Source organism: Oncorhynchus masou, chromosome 12 (assembly GCF_036934945.1).
Source record: "Oncorhynchus masou masou isolate Uvic2021 chromosome 12, UVic_Omas_1.1, whole genome shotgun sequence".
NCBI classification, from domain to species: Eukaryota; Metazoa; Chordata; class Actinopteri; order Salmoniformes; family Salmonidae; genus Oncorhynchus; species Oncorhynchus masou.
The window spans coordinates 52955986-52976201 of record NC_088223.1 but is presented as its reverse complement, the minus strand read 5'-3'; the positions used below and the strand labels follow the sequence as shown (position 1 = coordinate 52976201).

Below are 20216 nucleotides of genomic sequence, written 5' to 3'. Positions count from 1 at the left end.
TTTTGTTTTTGAAATTATAGTTTACGGATTTGACCATTATGACCTAAGGCTCGTATTTCTGTGTGCTTATTATTTTATAATTAAGTCTATGATCGGATATTTGATAGAGCAGTCTGACAGTCATGGTAGGCAGCAGCAGACTCATAAGCATTCATTCAAACAGCACTTTCCTGCATTTGATAGCAGCACTTCGCTGTGCTTCAAGCATTGCGCTGTTTATGACTTCAGGCCGATCAACTCCCAAGATTAGGCTGGCAAAACTATAGTGCCTACAAGAACATCCATTAGTCAAAGGTATATGAAATACAAATGGTAGAGAGAGAAATAGCCCTATAAATTCCTATAATAACTACAACCTAAAACGTCTTACCTGGGAATATTGAAGACTCATGTTAAAAGGAACCACCAGCTTTCATATGTTCCCATGCTCTGAGCAAGAAACTTAAACGTTAGCTTTTTTACATGGCACATATTACACTTTGTTTTATTATTTACACCAAATTTAACATTTCATTATTTATTTGAGACTAAATAGATTTTATTATATTAAGTTAAAATAAGTGTTCATTCAGTATTTTTGTATTCGTCATTATTACAAATATACACTGCTCAAACAAATAAAGGGAACACTAAAATAACACATCCTAGATCTGAATGAATTAAATATTCTTATTAAATACATTTTTCTTTACATAGTTGAATGTGCTGACAACAAAATCACACAAAATGTATCAAAGGAAATCAAATTTTCAACCCATGGCGGTCTGGATTTGGAGTCACACTCAAAATTAAAGTGGAAAACCACACTACAGGCTGATCCAACTTTGATGTAATGTCCTTAAAACAAGTCAAAATGAGGCTCAGTAGTGTGTGTGGCCTCCACGGACCTGTATGACCTCCCTACAACGCCTGGGCATGCTCCTGATGAGGTGGCGGATGGTCTCCTGAGGGATCTCCTCCCAGACCTAGACTAAAGCATCCGCCAACTCCTGGACAGTCTGTGGTGCAACGTGGCGTTGGTGGATGGAGCGAGACATGATGTCCCAGATGTGCTCAATTGGATTCAGGTCTGGGGAACGGGCGGGCCTGTCCATAGCATCAATGCCTTCCTCTTGCAGGAACTGCTGACTCATGAGGTCTAGCATTGTCTTGCATTAGGAGGAACCCAGGGCCAACCGCACCAGCATATGGTCTCACAAGGGGTCTGAGGATCTCATCTCGGTACCTAATGGCAGTCAGGCTACCTCTGGCGAGCACATGGAGGGCTGTGCGGCCCCCCAAAGAAATGCCACCCCACACCATGACTGACCCACCGCCAAACTGGTTATGCTGGAGGATGTTGCAGGCAGCAGAATGTTCTCCACGGCATCTCCAGACTCTGTCACGTCTGTCACATGTGCTCAGTGTGAACCTGCTTTCGTCTGTGAAGAGCACAGGGCGCCAGTGGCGAATTTGCCAATTTTGGTGTTCTCTGGCAAATGCCAAACGTCCTGCACGGTGTTGGGCTGTAAGCACAACCTGTGGACGTCAGGTCTTCATACCAACCTCATGGAGTCTGTTTCTGACCGTTTGAGCTGACACATGCACATTTGTGGCCTGCTGGAGGTCATTTTGCAGGGCTCTGGCAGTGCTCCTCCTTGCACAAAGGTGGAGGTAGCGGTCCTGCTGCTGGGTTGCCCTCCTACAGCCTCCTCCACGTCTCCTGATGTACTGGCCTGTCTCCTGGTAGCGCCTCCATGCTCTGGACACTACACTGACAGACACAGCAAACCTTCTTGCCACAGCTCGCATTGATGTTCCATCCTGGATGAGCTGCACTATCTGAGCCACTTGTGTGGGTTGTAGACTCCGTCTCATGCTACCACTAGAGTGAAAGCACCGCCAGCATTCAAAAGTGACCAAAACATCAGCCAGGAAGCATAGGAACTGAAAATTGGTCTGTGGTCACCACCTGCAGAACCACTCCTTTATTGGGGGTGTCTTGCTAATTGCCTATAATTTCCACCTGTTGTCTATTCCATTTGCACAACAGCATGTGAAATTTATTGTCAATCAGTGTTGCTTCCTAAGTGGACAGTTTGATTTCACAGAAGTGTGCTTGACTTGGAGTTACATTGTGTTGTTTAAGTGTTCCCTTTATTTTTTTGAGCAGTGTATAGCAGTGTGTTATATACATATATATATATATATAAATAAATCGCCCGATTAATTTTATAAAATCGGCCGATTAATCGGTATCAGCTTTTTTGGGTCCTCCAATAATTGGTATCGGTGTTGAAAAATCAACCTCTAATATAGTCCCAAAATGTTTTGCATGTCAGCAATCAAGTTTTCCAGATATGTAACAAATACACAAATCCCGTATGATGCATTTTGTTTATTATTATTCCAAAGATGGAAGTGGGCTTAATGGGTACGCTTACCCGATATTAAGATGACAATACATCATCAATACATCATCATACATAGTATAGACTACATAACCCACTTCGCCTATACGAATAGGCCTAAAGAAAGTTTGTGAAGTGTTTGGAACATGAATGACAGGTTCAGTCCTATCCAACTTCTCCAAGCAAAAGCAGAAGCTCAGGACAGCGAGATTGCAAACTGAAATGGCCAATCTACACTCTACTTTAACAGTTGTCACCTCCCTTGCCAACACTGACTGACTCCAATCCAAACCCTGTTCCCCTGTTTAGTTTCAAAGTCATAAAAGCAACAGGCTAGCTACTCCGCTCCTGCAGTGCATTTGTTTCAAAACATAAAAATAGTCTATCAAAAATCTACATTTAAGACTTTCATTTCATTATCTATCCTAGTTAATTTCATTAGAAAATATCTTCAATAAGAGAGATATGGTCAATTGTCAATACAACACCATGAATACAAACATCTCTCCACCAGGCCAGGTTAACAGAGCTCAACTCTGCCTCGCTTTCTCTTTTTCCATGTATTAGCGGCATGAGCATATGGCCTTTCTATTAATATTTCAGACTCATATTTTGGGGTGTTGTCTGCCATCTGTCCTCCCTGCACCCCACTGTTCAGCATGGTCATGATTACAGTGGATATCAGATGGGGTGATAATTGCAGCACAGCCTGTGTGAGTAGAGTTCACAACCCACAGAACTAGGCAGACAGTGGGACATATGAAGAGAGGAGAAAGAAAGTGAAGCGCTAGTAACTAGCGCTAATAATACAGCTGCTAGTCTGCTACCTACAGTGGGGAGAACAAGTATTTGATACACTGCTGATTTTGCATGTTTTTCTACTTACAAAGCATGTAGAGGTCTGTAATTTTTATCATAGGTACACTTCAACTGTGAGAGACGGAATCTAAAATCCAGAAAAATCACATTGTTTGATTTTTAAGTAATTAATTTGCATTTTATTGCATGACATAAGTATTTGATACATTAGAAAAGCAGAACTTAATATTTGGTACAGAAACCTTTGTTTGCAATTACAGACATGATTAGTTTCCTGTAGTTCTTGACCAGGTTTGCACACACTGGATTTTGGCCCACTCGTCCATACAGACCTTCTCCAGATCCTTCAGGTTTCGGGGCTGTCGCTGGGCAATATGGACTTTCAGCTCCCTCCAAAGATTTTCTATTGGGTTCAGGTCTGGAGACTGGCTAGGCCACTCCAGGACCTTGAGATGCTTCTTACGGAGCCCCTCCTTAGTTGCCCTGTCTGTGTGTTTTGGGTCGTTGTCATGCTTCAAGACCCAGCCACGACCCATCTTCAATGCTTTTACTGAGGGAAGGGAAGGAGATTGTTGGCCAAGATCTCCCGATACATGGCCCCGTCCCTCCTCCCCTCAATACGGTGCAGTCGTTCTGTCCCCTTTGCAGAAAAGCATCCCCAAAGAATGATGTTTCCACCGTCATGCCTCACGATTGGGATGGTGTTCTTGGGGTTGTACTCATCCTTCTTGCTCCAAACACGGCGAGTGGAGTTTAGACCAAAAAGCTCTATTTATGTCTCATCAGACCACATGACCTTCTCCCATTCCTCCTCTGGATCATCCAGATGGTGAACTTCAGACGGGCCTGGACAGACGGACCTTGCGTGCGCTACAGGATTTTAATCCATGACGGCGTAGTGTGTAACTAATGGTTTTATTTGAGACTGTGGTCCCAGCTCTCTTCGGGTCATTGACCAGGTCCTGCCGTGTAGTTCTGGGTTGATCCCTCACTTTCCTCATGATCATTGATGCCCCATGAGGTGAGATGGAGCCCCAGACCGAGGGTGATTGACCGTCATCTTGAACTTCTTCCATTTTCTAATAATTGCGCCAACAGTTGTTGCCTTCTCACCAAGCTGCTTGCCTATTGTCCTGTAGCCCATCCCAGCCTTGTGCAGGTCTACAATTTTATCCCTGATGTCCTTACACAGCTCTCTGGTCTTGGCCATTGTGGAAAGGGCTTAAAGAAAAACTAACAGGTCTGTAAGAGCCGGAATTCTTACTGGTTGGTAGGTGATCAAATACTTATGTCATGTTGTTCTCCCCACTGTATATACCTAAGGTGACAACACCTGTGGCAAATTGTATAGGACCAGGACGATACCAGTATTGCAATATTTTTCCATGGCAAAAATGAAAATACCAAGCAGACCAAACTTGATGATCCTTTAAAAACCTGCTGTAAGTAAAATACTGTGTGCTATATCTTGGAAAACAAATACGTGACTCTGGAGGATAACAATGTTTGTTTTCAACATGAGGACTGTTTTCCTAAAGAAGCTAAATCTGCTTTGTGTATTGTTTCCTTCCTATGATACTAACGAGTATCCCGATACTGGTATCGTCCCGGACCTAATTGTACAACTGCTGATGAAACTAACACTGTAAAAGTGTGAAGAATGTGATCAGTCACATCTCCTGATAGTTGTTGGTTGAAAATATATTTAAAAATCAACAGGTTTGCATGTGTGGGAGTGTCAGCTTTTTTATGGTGACATCCCCATGCTTTGTTAACCTCTCTGCGCACGGAACCCTGTAGCGGGCTGAAATTCCACAACATACGGTGACCGCTACATAAATAGTCATATTAAACATTCATGAAAATACAAGTGTCTCACATGTATCGAAAGCTTAGAATCTTACTAATCCAACTGCGTTGTCAGATTTTAAAAAAGCATTTACTGCGAAATAATACGATGCGATTATCTGAGCATAGAGCCCCATAAAAAAAAAACAGCACAGGCGTAACAAAATCAAACTGCATTAAAATAAATTGTTTACCTTTGACGATCTTTGTCTGTTTGCAATCCCAATTGTTACACAATGAATGATTTCTTTTGACAAAATCTGTTTTTATAGCCTAACACAAAACATTTTGTGAACCGCTTGTGTCGTGAATTCTGTCTCATTCCATTTTCGATGACACATTCGAGGGTAAATACCCAAACAAAACGTGACTTCTCCAGTCATGTTTGGTTTCATTGCAATCAACTGGTTTGTTGTGTAATACAACCAAACGTGATGGGCCATTTCGCGGGACGTATTGACTGAAAGAAACCGATTTGAAGACAAGTAATGACATCACTGTGCACCAATGATATGACCACTGTTTCGTTGATTGACTGTATTTTAACCCAATGACCACTGATTGTCTTGAGCCAGAAATCTTTCTTGTTTGTAGGTGACCAAATAGTTATTTTCCACCATAATTTGCAAATAAATTTATTACAAATCCTACAATGTGATTTTCTGGATTTTTTTTCTCTCATTTTGTCTGTCATAGTTGAAGTGTACCTATGATGAAATTTACAGGCCTCTCATCTTTTTAAGTGGGAGAACTTGCACAATTGGTGGCTGACTAAATACTTTTTTTGCCCCACTGTATGTATGTATGTATGTATGTATGTATGTATGTATGTATGTATGTATGTATGTATGTATGTATGTATGTATGTATGTATGTATGTATGTACATACATACATCTACCTTTGGCATAGATTACAGCCTCGAGTCTTCTTGGGTATGACACTACAAGCTTGGCACACCTGTATTTGGGGAGTTTCTCCCATTCTTTTCTGCAGATCCTATCGAGCTCTGTCAGGTTGCATGGGGAGCATTGATGCACAGCTATTTTCAGGTCTTTCCAGAGATGTTCAATCGTGTTCAAGTCCAGGCTCTGGCTGGACCACTCAAGGACATTCAGAGACTTGTCCCAAAGCCACTCCTGCATTGTCTTGGCTGTGTGCTTAGGGTTGTTGTCCTGTTGGAAGGTGAACATTCATCCCATTCTGAGGACCTGAGCACTCTGGAGCAGGTTTTCATTTTGGATCTATCTATCCTCTGTTCATCTTTGCCTCGATCCTGACTAGACTCCCTGCCACTCTACCACAAAGGTCTGATTGGTGGAGTGCTGCATAGATAGTTGTCCTTCTGGAAGGTTCTCCCATCTCCACAGAGGAACTCTGTCAGAGAGACCATAAGGTTCTTGGTCATCTCCTTGACCAAGGCCCCTCTCCCCCGATTGCTAAGTTTGGCCAGGCGGCCAGCTCTAGGAAGAGACTTGGTGGTTCCAAACTTCTTCCATTTAAGAATGATGGAGGCCACTGTGTCCTTCGGAACCTTCAATGCTGCAGAAATGTTTAGTAGCCTTCCCCAGATCTGTGCCCCGACACAATCCTGTCTTTGAGCTCTACGGACAATTCCTTTAACCTCATGGCATGGTTTTTGCTTTGACAGGCACTGTCAACTGTTGGACCTTTACATATGTAGGTGTGTGCCTTTTATTTAATTCATTTTAGAATAACGCTGTAACGTAACAAAAGTCAAGGGGTCTGAACACTTTACAAATACACTGTAATTGTTACCCATAAATTATTTAATATTTATATAAAAACAGCTGCATTTGGGTCTTCAATGAGTTACACAACTCTTCTTACTACTAGTCAGGAGTATATTAAAGTAGGCACTAGAAGTCGACCGATTAATCGGAATGGCCGATTAATTAGGGCCGATTTCAAGTTTTCACAACAATTGGAAATCGGTATTTTTGGGCGCCGAGTTACCGATTATTAGTTTATTTTTTTACACCTTTATTTAATCTTTGTTTAACTAGGCAAGTCAGTTAAGAACACATTCTTATTTTCAATGACGGCCTAGGAACGGTGGGTTAACTGCCTCGTTCAGGGGAAGAAAGACAGATTTTCACCTTGTCAGCTCGGGGAACCAATCTTGCAACCTTACAGTTAACTAGTCCAACGCAATAACGACCTGCCTCTCTCTCGCTGCACTCCACAAGGAGACTGCCTGTTACGCAAATGCAGTAAGCCAAGGTAAGTTGCTAGCTAGCATTAAACTTATCTTATAAAAAACAATCAATCATAATCACTAGTTAACTACACATGGTTGATGATATTACTAGATATTATTGAGCGTGTCCTGGGTTGCATATAATCTGACTGAGCATACAAGCATAAGTATCTAAATATCTGACTTAGCGGTGGTAGGCAGGCTCATAAGCATTCATTCAAACAGCACTTTCATGCGTTTTGCCAGCAGCTCTTCATTGTGCGTCAAGGATTGCGCTGTTTATGACTTCAAACCTATCAACTCCCGAGATGAGGCTGGTGTGACCGAAGTGAAATGGCTGGCAAGTTAGCACGCGCTAATAGCGTTTCAAACTTCACTCGCTCTGAGCCTTGGGGTGGTTGTTTCCCTTGCTCTGCATGGGTAACGCTGCTTCGATGTGGTGGCCGTTGTCGTTGTGTTGCTGGTTCGAGCCCAAGGAGGAGCGAGGAGAGGGATGGAAGCTATACTGTTACACTGGCAATACTAAAGTGCCTACAAGAACATCCAATAGTCAAAGGTTAATGAAATACAAATGGTATAGCGGGAAATAGTCCTATAATAACTACAACCTAAAACTTCTTACCTGGGAATATTGAAGACTCATGTTAAAAGGAACCACCAGCTTTCATATGTTCTCATGTTCTGAGCAAGGAACTGAAACGTTAGCTTTCTTACATAGCACATATTGCACTTTTACTTTGTTTTTGCATTATTTAAACCAAATTGAACATGTTTCATTATCTACTTGAGGCTAAATTGATTTTATTGATTTATTATATTAAGTTCAAATAAGTGTTAATTCAGTATTGTTGTAATTGTCATTATTACAAATATTAATTTTTTATATATATTCTTAAAATCGGCCAATTTAAATCGGTATTGGCTTTTTTGGTCCTCCAATAATCGGTATTGGCGTTCAAAAATCATAATCGGTCGACCTCTCATAGGCACTGTCATATCCGCAGTGAAACAAGGGCTGGGTCATGATTGTACTCTAGTCTACCCTAAATGCAATTGATTGGAAATGACTCGGGACTCTATTCGCCTAAATATCCAAGCAGGACTGAAAGTTAATTCTCTGGCATCTTGCAAAGAAAATGAAATGCCTCCTGATCTTGAAAGTTTCCATCTGAGGACATGCTTATAAGTAAGGCTGAGACAGGAAAGGACAACCTTCTAACACTAAACTACTAGGCCATCAATGGGACAAAGTAAACAAGGTTCAACCAAGACAAAAAAATAAAAAATCCAAGCAGTGGCCCTCTTTAAAACATGTCCTTCAGTATCCTGACAACATAGTCACTAACGGCACATTACTTGATATTTGTAGCAGGTAAGTGCCAAGGGCCCTTCGTTTAACTGTGAACACTGTGTAGCCTATTTCCTCCAGTCACACAATACAGTAGTCCCAAAAAAACATCCAATATGGCAAACAGAGGGAAAAAAATATTAAGTCTGGTTAGCCTTTAATAACCTGCCCCAGTATCTGTGCATTAGAGATGTTGACTATGACGTGTCTTTCTCTAACACCCTCGGCACGGTTTCTCAAAAGCGATGGAGCTTTGGCTCACAAGTGTTTAGGGTGCATCTTTCCTACAACAGCCAGGATGTAACATGTGTTTAACAAAACACTATACAGGGAGAACAGTCACTAGGTGCGTTGTTGGAGCAAGTGTCCATACTGATAGGATCCAAAGAAAGGAAGCGCTGCTCTCGGATCAACATTGTCCATTCAAATCTTTACTTAACATTATAATTAATTCACAATACTGATGACGGATTAGCTCTTAGAAAGATATGACCATCTAAATCAGCAAATATTGAGGCTGCTTATTCCCAAATAATAATAATCGCTAAATCACCGATTTAGGCTACACATCATGAAATGTATTGGGACAAATTGCAATATCAAAATATAACTCGATTGAACATGAAATGTATTTCAATATGATTGAAATCGGCGTATAGCCTACTGTTTTTATATTTTAATGCAGTCATCTCGAGTTTCATTTGAAGCATATTTTTGAACACGTCGCTTGTGTGTATCAATTGCAAAGACATTTACAACTTAGTATTTGTAGTCACCTTTGTTCTGAAGTTAGACGTTACAAAGAGACAAAGAAACCATGTGATTCTATGTTTAGAAGGGGATCTGCGGTGTATAAAGTGACATGAAAGAGAAAAAAGCATCTAACGATGGAGGCTATTTGGAGGTGTACCTGTGGATGTATTTCAAGGCCTACCTTCAAACTCAGTGCCTCTTTGCTTGACATCATGGGAAAATCTAAATAAATTCAACAAAACCCTCAGAAGTATTTTTTTTTAGACCTCTACAAGACTGGTTCATCCTTGAGAGCAATTTCCAAAGGTAATTGGCCTGAAGGTACCATGTTCATCTGTACAAACAATCGTACGCAAGTATAAACACCATGGGAGCACGCAGCCGTCATAACCGCTCAGGAAGGAGACACGTTCTGTCACCTAGAGATGAACGTACTTTGGTGTGAAAAGTGCAAATCAATCCCAGAACAACAGCAAAGGACCTTGTGAAGATGCTGGAGGAAACAGGCATATCCACTGTAAAACGAGTCCTATATCGACATAACCTGAAAGGCCGCTCAGCAAGGAAGAAGCCACTGCTCCAAAACTGACATGAAAAAGCCAGACTACGGTTTGCAACTGCACATGGGAACAAAGACAGTACTTTTTGGAGAAATGTCTTCTGATGAAACAAAAATAGAACCGTTTGACCATAATGACCATCATTATGTTTGGAAGAAAAAGGGGGAGGCTTGCAAACCGAAGAACACCATCCCAAACGTGATGGTGCTCCCGAACAAGCTAAAAATCCTCTTTGCCCGCTTTGAGAATAACACAGTGCCACAGACACGGCCTGCTCCTGAGGATGGGGGCTTTCGTTCTGCTTGGCCGATGTGAGTAAGATACTTAACCGTGTTAACCCTCGCAAGTTTTATTTGTTTACTTATTGCCTTACCTCTGTTATCCTACCTCATTTGCACACACTGTATATAAACTTTTTCTATTGTATTATTGACTGAATATTTGTGTATTCCATGTGTAACTCAGATTGTGTTGCACTGCTTGGCTTTATCTTGGCCAGGTCACAGTTGTAAATGAGAACTTGTTCTCAACTAGCCTACCTGGTTAAATAAATAAATAAATTTAAAAAAATATATATATATATATATTTTAAAGGCTGCCTGCCCAGTCGGCATCTCTAGTTACATACTTTGAGCATGCGCAGACCAGCTGGCTGGAGTGTTTACAGACATATTCAAACTCTACCCATCCAACACTGCTATCTCCACATGCTTCAAGATGTCCACCATTGTTCCTGCACCCAAGAAAGCAAAAGGTAACTGAACTAAATGAATATCGCCCCATACCACTCACTTCTGTCTTCATGAAGTTCTTAGCGAGGCTAGTTAACCTTGTGTGTAGGGGGCAGTATTTTCATTTTTGGCTAAAAAACGTACCCATTTGAAACTGCCTATTTCTCAGCCCCAGAAACTAGAATATGCATATAATTGTCAGATAAGGATAGAAAACACAAAAGTTTCCAAAACTGTCAAAATATTGTCTGTGAGTATAACAGAACTGATATTGCAGGCGAAAGCCTGAGAAAAATCCAATCAGGAAGTGCCTCTTATTTTAAAACTCTGTTCCTATGCAAGCCTATCCTCCATTTAAAGGGATACCAACCAGATTCCTTTTTCTATGGCTTCCCTAACGTGTCAACAGTCTTTAGACATAGTTTCAGGCTTTTATTTTGAAAAATGAGCGCAAGTGGATAGGTGGGGGCTCTCAGAGTGAGTTTTTGCGCGACAGAGTAAAGCCGCCAATGTTCCTCCCGCTGTTATTGAAAAACCTACACACTCGGTTGATATATTATCTAATATATATTTTAAAAACAACACGATGATTGATTATAAAAAACATTTGACATGTTTCTGTGGACATTATGGATATTATTTGGAATATATGTCTGCGTTGTCGTGACCGCTCTTTCCTGTGGATTTCTGAACATAACGCAACAAACAAACGTTGGTATTTTGGGCATATAATAATCTTTATGGAACAAAAGGAACATTTGTTCTGTAACTGGGAGTCTCGTGAGTGAAAACATCCGAAGATCATCAAATGTAAATGATTCATTTGATTGCTTTTCTGATTTTCGTGACCAAGCTTCCTGATGCTAAGTGTACATAATGCAATGCGAGGCTATCGATAAACTTAAACAAATGCTTGGATTGCTTTCGCTGTAAAGCATCATTTCAAAATCTGAGACAGGTGGATTTACAAAAGGCTAAGCTGTGTTTTGCAATATTGCACTTGTGATTTCATGAATATTAATATTTTTTTGGTAATATTATTTGACTGTTGCGCTATGCTATTCAGCAGTTGCTGACGAAAATGATCCCGCGAAAGGGATGGGTAGCGTCAAGAAGTTTTTAAACAGGTCAACATTCACAAGGCTGCGGGGCCAGACGGATTACGAGGACGTGTGCTCCGGGCATGTGCTGACCAACTGGAATGTGTCTTCACTAACATTTTCAACATGTCCCTGATTGTAATACCAACATGTTTCAAGCAGACCACCATAGTCCCTGTGCCCAAGAACACAAAGGCAACCTGCCTAAATGACTACAGACCTGTTGCACTCACGTCCGTAGCCATGAAGTGCCATTGGTAATGGCTCACATCAACACCATTATCCCAGAAACCCTAGACTCACTCCAATTTGCATACCGCCCAAACAGATCCACCGATGATGCAATATCTATTGCACTGAATACTGCACTTTCCCACCTGGACAAAAGGAACACTTATGTGAGAATGCTATTTATTGACTACAGCTTAGCGTTCAACAACATAGTACCCTCAAAGATCATAACTAAGCTAAGGATCCTGGGACTAAACACCTCCCATCTGCAACTGTATCCTGGACTTCCTGACGGGCCACCCCCAGGTGGTGAGGGTAGCTAGCAACACATCTGCCACTCTGATCCTCAACACTGGAGCTCCACAGGGGTGCTTGCTCAGTCCCCTCCTGTACTCCCTGTTCACCCACGACTGCATGGCCAGGCACGACTCCAACACCATCATTAAGTTTGCAGATGACACAAGAGTGGTAGGCCTGATCACCGACAACAATGAGACAGCCTATAGGGAGGTGGTCAGAGACCTGGCCGGGTGGTGCCAGAATAACAACCTATCCCTCAACGTAACCAAGACTAAGGAGATGATTGTGGACTACAGGAAAAGGAGGACCCGAGCACGCCCCCATTCTCATCGACAGGGCTGTAGTGGAGCAGGTTGAGAGCTTCAAGTTCCTTGGTGTCCACATCAACAATAAACTTCCTTGTCCAAACACAACAAGACAGTCGTGAAGAGGGCACGACAAAGCCTATTCCCCCTCAGGAAACTAAAAATATTTGTCATGGGTCCAAAGATCCTCAAAAGGATATACAGCTGCAACATCGAGAGCATGGTTGAGCACTGGTTGCATCACTGCCTGGTACGGCAATTGCTCGGCCTCTGACCGCAAAGCACTACAGACGGTAGTGCGTACGGCCCAGTATATCACTGGGGCTAAACTCTGATTTGACTTAAATTTGCATACGGCCCCAATAGATCCACAGACGATGCAATCGCCATCGCACGGCATACTGCCCTATCCCATCTGGACAAGAGGAATACCTATGTAAGAATGCTGTTCATTGATGACAGCTCAGCCTTCAACACCATAGTGCCCTCCGAGCTCATCATTAAGCTTGGGCCCTGGGTCTGAACCCCATCCTGTACAACTGGGTCCTAGACATCCTGATGGGCCACCCTCCAGATTGTGAAGGTAGGAAACACCTCCACTACGCTGATACTCACCACAGGTGCCCAACAAGGGTCCGTGCTCAGCCCTCACCTGTACTCCCTGTTCACCCATGACTGCGTGGCCATGCACGCCTCCAACTCAATCATCTAGTTCGCAGATGACAACAGTAGTAGGCCTGATTACTGACAATGATGAGATTGCCAGGGTTCTCACCTCCTCCCTGTAGGCTGAGTGGTGCCAGGAAAATAACCTCTATCAACAACATTTAGGAGCTGATCATGGACTGTAGAAGACAGCAACGGGAGCACACCTTCATCCCAATCGACGGGACTGCAATGGAGAAGGTAAAACCCTTCAAGTTCCTCTGTGTACACATCACTGACGATCAAATGGTCCACCCACACGTTTCTTCAACCTCAGGAGGCTGAATAAATTTGGCTTGGCCCCTAAGACCCTCACAAACTTTGACAGATGCACCATTGAGAGTTTGGCTGTATCACTGTCTGGTACGGCACCTGCACCGCCCGCAACCGCAGGAATCTCCAGAGGGTGGTGCGGTCTGCCCGACGAATCACCGGGGGCACACTGCCTGCCCTCTAGGACACCTACAGCACACGATGTCACAGGAAGGCCAAAAAGATCCTCAAAGACATCAACCACACAAACCACAGCCTGTTCACCCCACTATCATCCAGAAGGTAAAGTCAGTACATGTTAGAGGTCGACCGATTAATCGGAATGGCCGATTAATTAGGGCCGATTTCAAGTTTTCATAATCTGATTTTTTTTTACACCTTTATTTAATCTTTATTTAACTGGGAAAGTCAGTTAAGAACACATTCTTATTTTCAACGACAGCCTAGGAACGGTGGGTTAACTGCCTTGTTCAGGGGCAGAACGACAGATTTTTACCTTGTCAGATCAGGGATTCAATCTTGCAAACGTATAGTTAACTAGTCCAACGCCACCTGCCTCACGAGGAGCCCGCCTGTTACGCGAATGCAGTAAGAAGCCATGGTAAGTTGCTAGCTAGCATTAAACTTAATCAATCATAATCACTAGTTATAACTACACACGGTTGATGACGTTACGAGTTTATCTAGCGTGTCCTGCGTTGCATATAATCAATGCAGTGCGCATTTGCGAAAAAGGACAGTCGTTGCTCCAACGTGTACCTAACCATAAACACCAATGCCTTCCTTAAAATCAATACACAAACCTGCATATTTAGCTAAAAGAAATCCAGGTGAGCAGGCAATATTAACCAGGTGAAATTGTGTCACTTCTCTTGCGTTCATTGCACGCAGAGTCAGGGTATATGCAACAGTTTGGGCCACCTGGCTCATTGCGAACTAATTTCCCATAATTTTACGTAATTATGACATAACATTGAAGGTTGTGCAATGTAACAGGAATATTTAGACTGATGGATGCCACCCGTTAGATAAAATAAGGAACGGTTCTGTATTTCACTGAAAGAATAAACGTCTCGTTTTCGAGATGATAGTTTCCGGATTCGACCATATTAATGACCTAAGGCTCGCATTTCTGTGTGTTATTATGTTATAATTAAGTCTATGATTTGATAGAGCAGTCTGACTGAGCGATGGGAAGCACCAGCAGGCTCATAAGCATTCATTCAAACAGCACTTTCGTGCATTTTGCCAGCAGCCCTATTGTTTGACTTCAAGCCTACAAACTCCCGAGATTAGGCTTGTGTAACCGATGTGAAATGGCTAGCTAGTTAGCGGGGTATGCGCTAATAGCGTTTCAAACTTCACTCGCTCTGAGACTTGGAGTAGTTATCCCCCTTGCTCTGCATGGGTAACGCTGCTTCGAGGGTGGCTGTTGTCGTTGTGTTCCTGGTTCGAGCCCAGGGAGGAGCGAGGAGAGGTACAGAAGCTATACTGTTACACTGGCAATACTAAAGTGCCTATAAGAACATCCAATAGTCAAAGGTATATTAAATACAAATGGTATAGAGAGAAATAAACCTATAATAACTACAACCTAAAACTTCTTACCTGGGAATATTGAAGACTCATGTTAAAAGGAACCACCATATGTTCTCATGTTCTGAGCAAGGAACTTTAACATAAGCTTTCTTACATGGCACATATATAGCACTTTTACCATCTTCTCCAACACTTTGTTTTTGCATTATTTAAAGCAAATTGAACTTGTTTCATTATTTATTTGAGGCTAAATTGATTTTATTGATGTATTATATTAAGTTCAAATAAGTGTCCATTCTGTATTGTTGTAATTGTCATTATTACAAATACATTTGAAAAATCGGCCGATTAATCGGTATTGGCTTTTTTGTCCTCCAATAATCGGTATCGGAATTGAAAAATCATAATCGGTCAACCTCTAGTACATGTGCATCAAAGCTAGGTCTGAGAGACTGAAAAACAGATTCTATCTCCAGGCCATCAGACTGTTAAATAGCCATCACCAGCCAGCCTCCACCCAGTACCCTGCCCTGAACTTAGTTACTGTCACTAGCCAGCTACCACCCGGATACGCAACCCTGCACCTTCGAGGCTGCTGCCCTATGTACATAAACATATAACCACTGGTCACTTCAATAATGTTTACATACAGTTTCTCATTTCATATGTATATACTCTATTCAAAATTGCTCGTCCTAATATTTAGACATTTCTTAATTCCATTATTTTACTTTGAGGTATGTGTATTGTTAAATACTACTACACTGTTGGAGCTAGGAATTCAAGCATTTCGCTACACCAGAAATAACATCGGTGTAACATGAAGTCCTATGAGTGTCATTTTTGTGTGACCAAAAAAAATTGGATTTTGATTTGAAACCCCATGACACCACCTATTTCAGTAAATACATCCACCACCTAGACCAACATTAAATTACAAACAAATCATTAACATGAGAAGGCCTTCTGACGGATGCTGTACAAACTGTGCATAGCAATTGAGTGGGCCACATTTCAGATGTTCAAGATCATTCGCTAAATGTGTCAGTCAATTCCAGAGACGAGGAGCAGCGAGGTGTCTAGCTAGACTGTCATCTGAAACTGGAGAAATTAAGGGACAGCGCCCACTCGATATCATAGTTTCAATTTCATATTCTTATCCACAGCTTGTTTCTCAAATCTCACGCTTCTTCGTGACTGGGTAAATCTCATCATTCTCCATGCTATGCTTCACCGGCGTTTATACTAGCGAACCAAACAGATAACATTAACGAGCTAGCTGCTGTACAGTCAGTCCAATGTTAACTATTAGTCCCGTCCCTTAGCCGCAAAGGAACCCATGATTTTTTTAATGTCACCTTTATTTTAACAGAGTTATGTTGAGACGAAGGTCTCTTTCACAGCTGAGCCCTGTATACACAGGATAGTCCGGATAGCCATTGCATGTAGGACATTTATTGTAAACTTTGGAAATTTAGCAGACTAACGTTTGCTTGCTAATTGTTTAGCTACCTAGCAAGCCCACCACTGCTCTGAAAAGCTGAGCGTTAGCTAACTAACGTTATAGCTATAGGCTGCCTAGCTAGCATTAGCAAGTTACAACAAATATGTATTACAAACATTCATGGTGAAGCAAGTGAAAAGCTTGCTAACGTTCAAATCAAATGGATTCACCACATAACGTTACTTCGTAAACAACAGGTGAAATGTTTACATCAGGGCAATAATAAAGACATGTGGAACGTATTTTAACCTAGCTAGCTATATATCGTGGTTTGTTTAAACCTGTTACGCAGTATCAATTTATACCAAGTCGCCGGGAGAGATAATTTGATGGAAAGACAGCTCAAACCATACAGCATGGCTACCAGTCAACATAGCTAGCTAGCGAGCTTCATCTGAAGCTACTTACTTCTCTAGCTAACGTTAGTTAACCATAATTGGCAACTTTGGGTTGCGTTTTATGTTATATTCAACTGCTTACATATAAAATACACTCAGCTATTAAATGGCGAAATTCCTACCTGCAACTACGTGATACGTTCCTATTTTTCTTCTTAAACCCTCAAATCCACTCATGGATCTCACTAAGGTCCGCCTCCAGCATAACAAATGAGGGGATTCGATTAATCCGGCCCCGGTAGACGAATCTTGCACCGGCGAAAATGGATCGCATTCGTTTTGGAACCGGGCTGTCTCCCGGGAGTGAGCCAGGTACCAGTTTAAATGAAAACTATACTGAACAAAAGAATAAACGCAACAAATTCAAAGATTTTACTGAGTTACAGTTCATATAAGGAAATCAGTCAATTGAAATAAATGAATTAGGCTGTGTAAATCATATGCCAACCCACATGGGAGCCAGGTCCACCCACTGTAGAGCCAGGCCCAGCCAATCAGAATGAGTTTTTCCCCACAAAAGGACTTCATAACACACAGAAATACTAAGGTCCTGGGCTGGTGTGGTTACACGTGGTCTGTGGTTGTGAGACTGGTTGGACGACTGCCAAATTCTCTAAAAAAAAGTTGGAGGCGACATGCGGTAGAGAAATGAAAATTGAATTATCTGGCAACAGCCCTGGTGGACATTCCTGCAGTCAGCATGCCCATTGCATGTTCCTTCAAAACTTGAGACATCTGTGGCATTGTGTTGTGTGACAAAACTGCACATTTTAGAGGGATCTTTTGTCCCCAGCACAAGGTGCACCTGTGTAATGATCATGCTGTTTAATCAGCTTCTTGATATACCACATCTGTCATGTGGATGGATTATCTTAAATGCTCACTAACAGGGATATAAACAAATATGTGCCCACATTTTTTGAGAAATAAGCTTTTTGTGCAAATTAACAATTTCTGGAAACTTTTATTTCAGCTCATGAAACCAACACTTTACATGTTATGTATCTTTGTTCAGTATATTTAATGGAAAAGAGATTGTATGTTTCTGGAGGCTGCCTTGTCAGCCTGGTCTCATAGACAAGACGTAACATAGTAAAGTGAAATCCTGGGGTCCACACAAAACACAAAACATTACATAATACAGAACATGAACAGCTCAGACAAGAACAGCTCAAGGACAGAACTACATCGATAAAATAGGCACATGTAGCCTGCATATCAATATATACACACAAACTGAATAGAACAAATAGGGGAGAGGCGTCGCTTTATCTGGTTTTTGAAACCGGGTTTGCTGTTCAATTGAGCAATATGAGATGAAACGGAGTTCCATGTGGTAATGGCTCTATATAGTACTGTATGCTTTCTTGAATTTGTTCTAGATTTGGGGACTGTGAAAAAAGCCCTTGTGGCATGTCTGGTGGGGTAAGTGTGTGTGTCAGAGCTGTGTCTAAGTTGACTATGCAAACAATTTGGGATTTTCAACACATTAATGTTCCTTACAAAAAGAAGAAGTGATGAGGTCAGTCGCTCCTCAACTCTTAGCCAAGACAGACTGGCATGCATAGTATTTACAGTGGGGCAAAAAAAGTATTTAGTCAGCCACCAATTGTGCAAGTTCTCCCACTTAAAAAGATGAGAGAGGCCAGTCATTCTCATCATAGGTACACTTCAACTATGACAGACAAAATGAGAAAAAAAATCCAGAAAATCACATTGTAGGATTTTTTATGGATTTATTTGCAAATTATGGTGGAAAATAAGTATTTGGTCAATAACAAAAGTTTATCTCAATACTTTGTTATATACACTTTGTTGGCAATGACAGAGGTCAAACGTTTTCTGTAAGTCTTCACAAGGTTTTCACACACTGTTGCTGGTATTTTGGCCCATTCCTCCATGCAGATCTCCTCGAGAGCAGTGATGTTTTGGGGCTGTTGCTGGGCAACACAGACTTTAAACTCCCTCCAAAGATTTGCTATGGGGTTGAGATCTAGAGACTGGCTAGGCCACTCCAGGACCTTGAAATGCTTCTTACGAAGCCACTCCTTCGTTGCCCGGGCGGTGTGTTTGGGATCTTTGTCATGCTGAAAGACCCAGCCATGTTTCATCTTCAATGCCCTTGCCGATGGAAAGAGGTTTTCACTCAAAATCTCACGATACATGGCCCCATTCATTCTTTCCTTTACACGGATCAGTCGTCCTGGTCCCTTTGCAGAAAAACAGCCCCAAAGCATGATGTTTCCACCCCCATGCTTCACAGTAGGTATGGTGTTCTTTGGATGCAAGTCAGCATTCTTTGTCCTCCAAACACGACGAGTTGAGTTTTTACCAAAAAGTTATATTTTGGTTTCATCTGACCATATGACATTCTCCCAATCTTCTTCTGGATCATCCAAATGCTCTCTAGCAAACTTCAGATGGGCCTGGACATGTACTGGCTTAAGCAGGGGGACACATCTGGCATAGTGTGCTACTGATGGTAGGCTTTGTTACTTTGGTCCCAGCTCTCTGCAGGTCATTCATTAGGTCCCCCCCGTGTGGTTCTGGGGTTTTTGCTCACCGTTCTTGTGATCATTTTGACCCCACGGTGTGAGATCTTGCGTGGAGCCCCAGATCGAGGGAGATTATCAGTGGTCTTGTATGTCTTCCATTTCCTAATAATTGCTCCCACAGTTGATTTCTTCAAACCAAGCTGCTTACCTATTGCAGATTCAGTCTTCCCAGCCTGGTGCAGGTCTACAATTTTGTTTCTGGTGTCCTTTGACAGCTCTTTGGTCTTGGCCATAGTGGAGTTTGTAGTGTGACTGTTTGAGGTTTTGGACAGGTGTCTTTTATACTTATAACAAGTTCAAAGAGGTGCCATTCATACAGGTAACGAGTGGAGGACAGAGGAGCCTCTTAAAGAAGAAGTTACAGGTCTGTGAGAGCCAGAAATCTTGCTTGTTTGTAGGTGACCAAATACTTATTTTCCACCATAATTTGCAAATAAATTCATTAAAAATCCTACAATGTGATTTTCTGGATTTTTTTTCTTCTATTTTGTCATAGTTGAAGTGTACCTATGATGACAATTACAGGCCTCTCTCATCTTTTTAAGTGGGAGAACTTGAACAATTGGTGGCTGACTAAATACTTTTTTGCCCCACTGTAGGTCCTGGATGGCAGGAAGCTTGGCCCCAGTGATGTACT

General features: G+C 41.9%; 1 protein-coding gene across 3 annotated transcripts in view; it reads right to left on the bottom strand.

Annotated features, from left to right (window-relative positions):
• LOC135550386 (kelch-like protein 13) overlaps positions 1 to 17228 on the bottom strand; it is a 91120-nt gene extending 73892 nt beyond the window's left edge. For 2 of the 3 annotated variants that reach the window (XM_064981130.1, XM_064981131.1), the window contains exon 1: positions 17147 to 17228. The gene's annotated coding sequence lies outside the window, so the exon portion shown is untranslated. The remainder of the gene's footprint in view (positions 1 to 17146) is intronic. The other variant, XM_064981134.1, reaches the window with a different exon arrangement.
• Positions 17229 to 20216: the final 2988 nt, after the last annotated feature.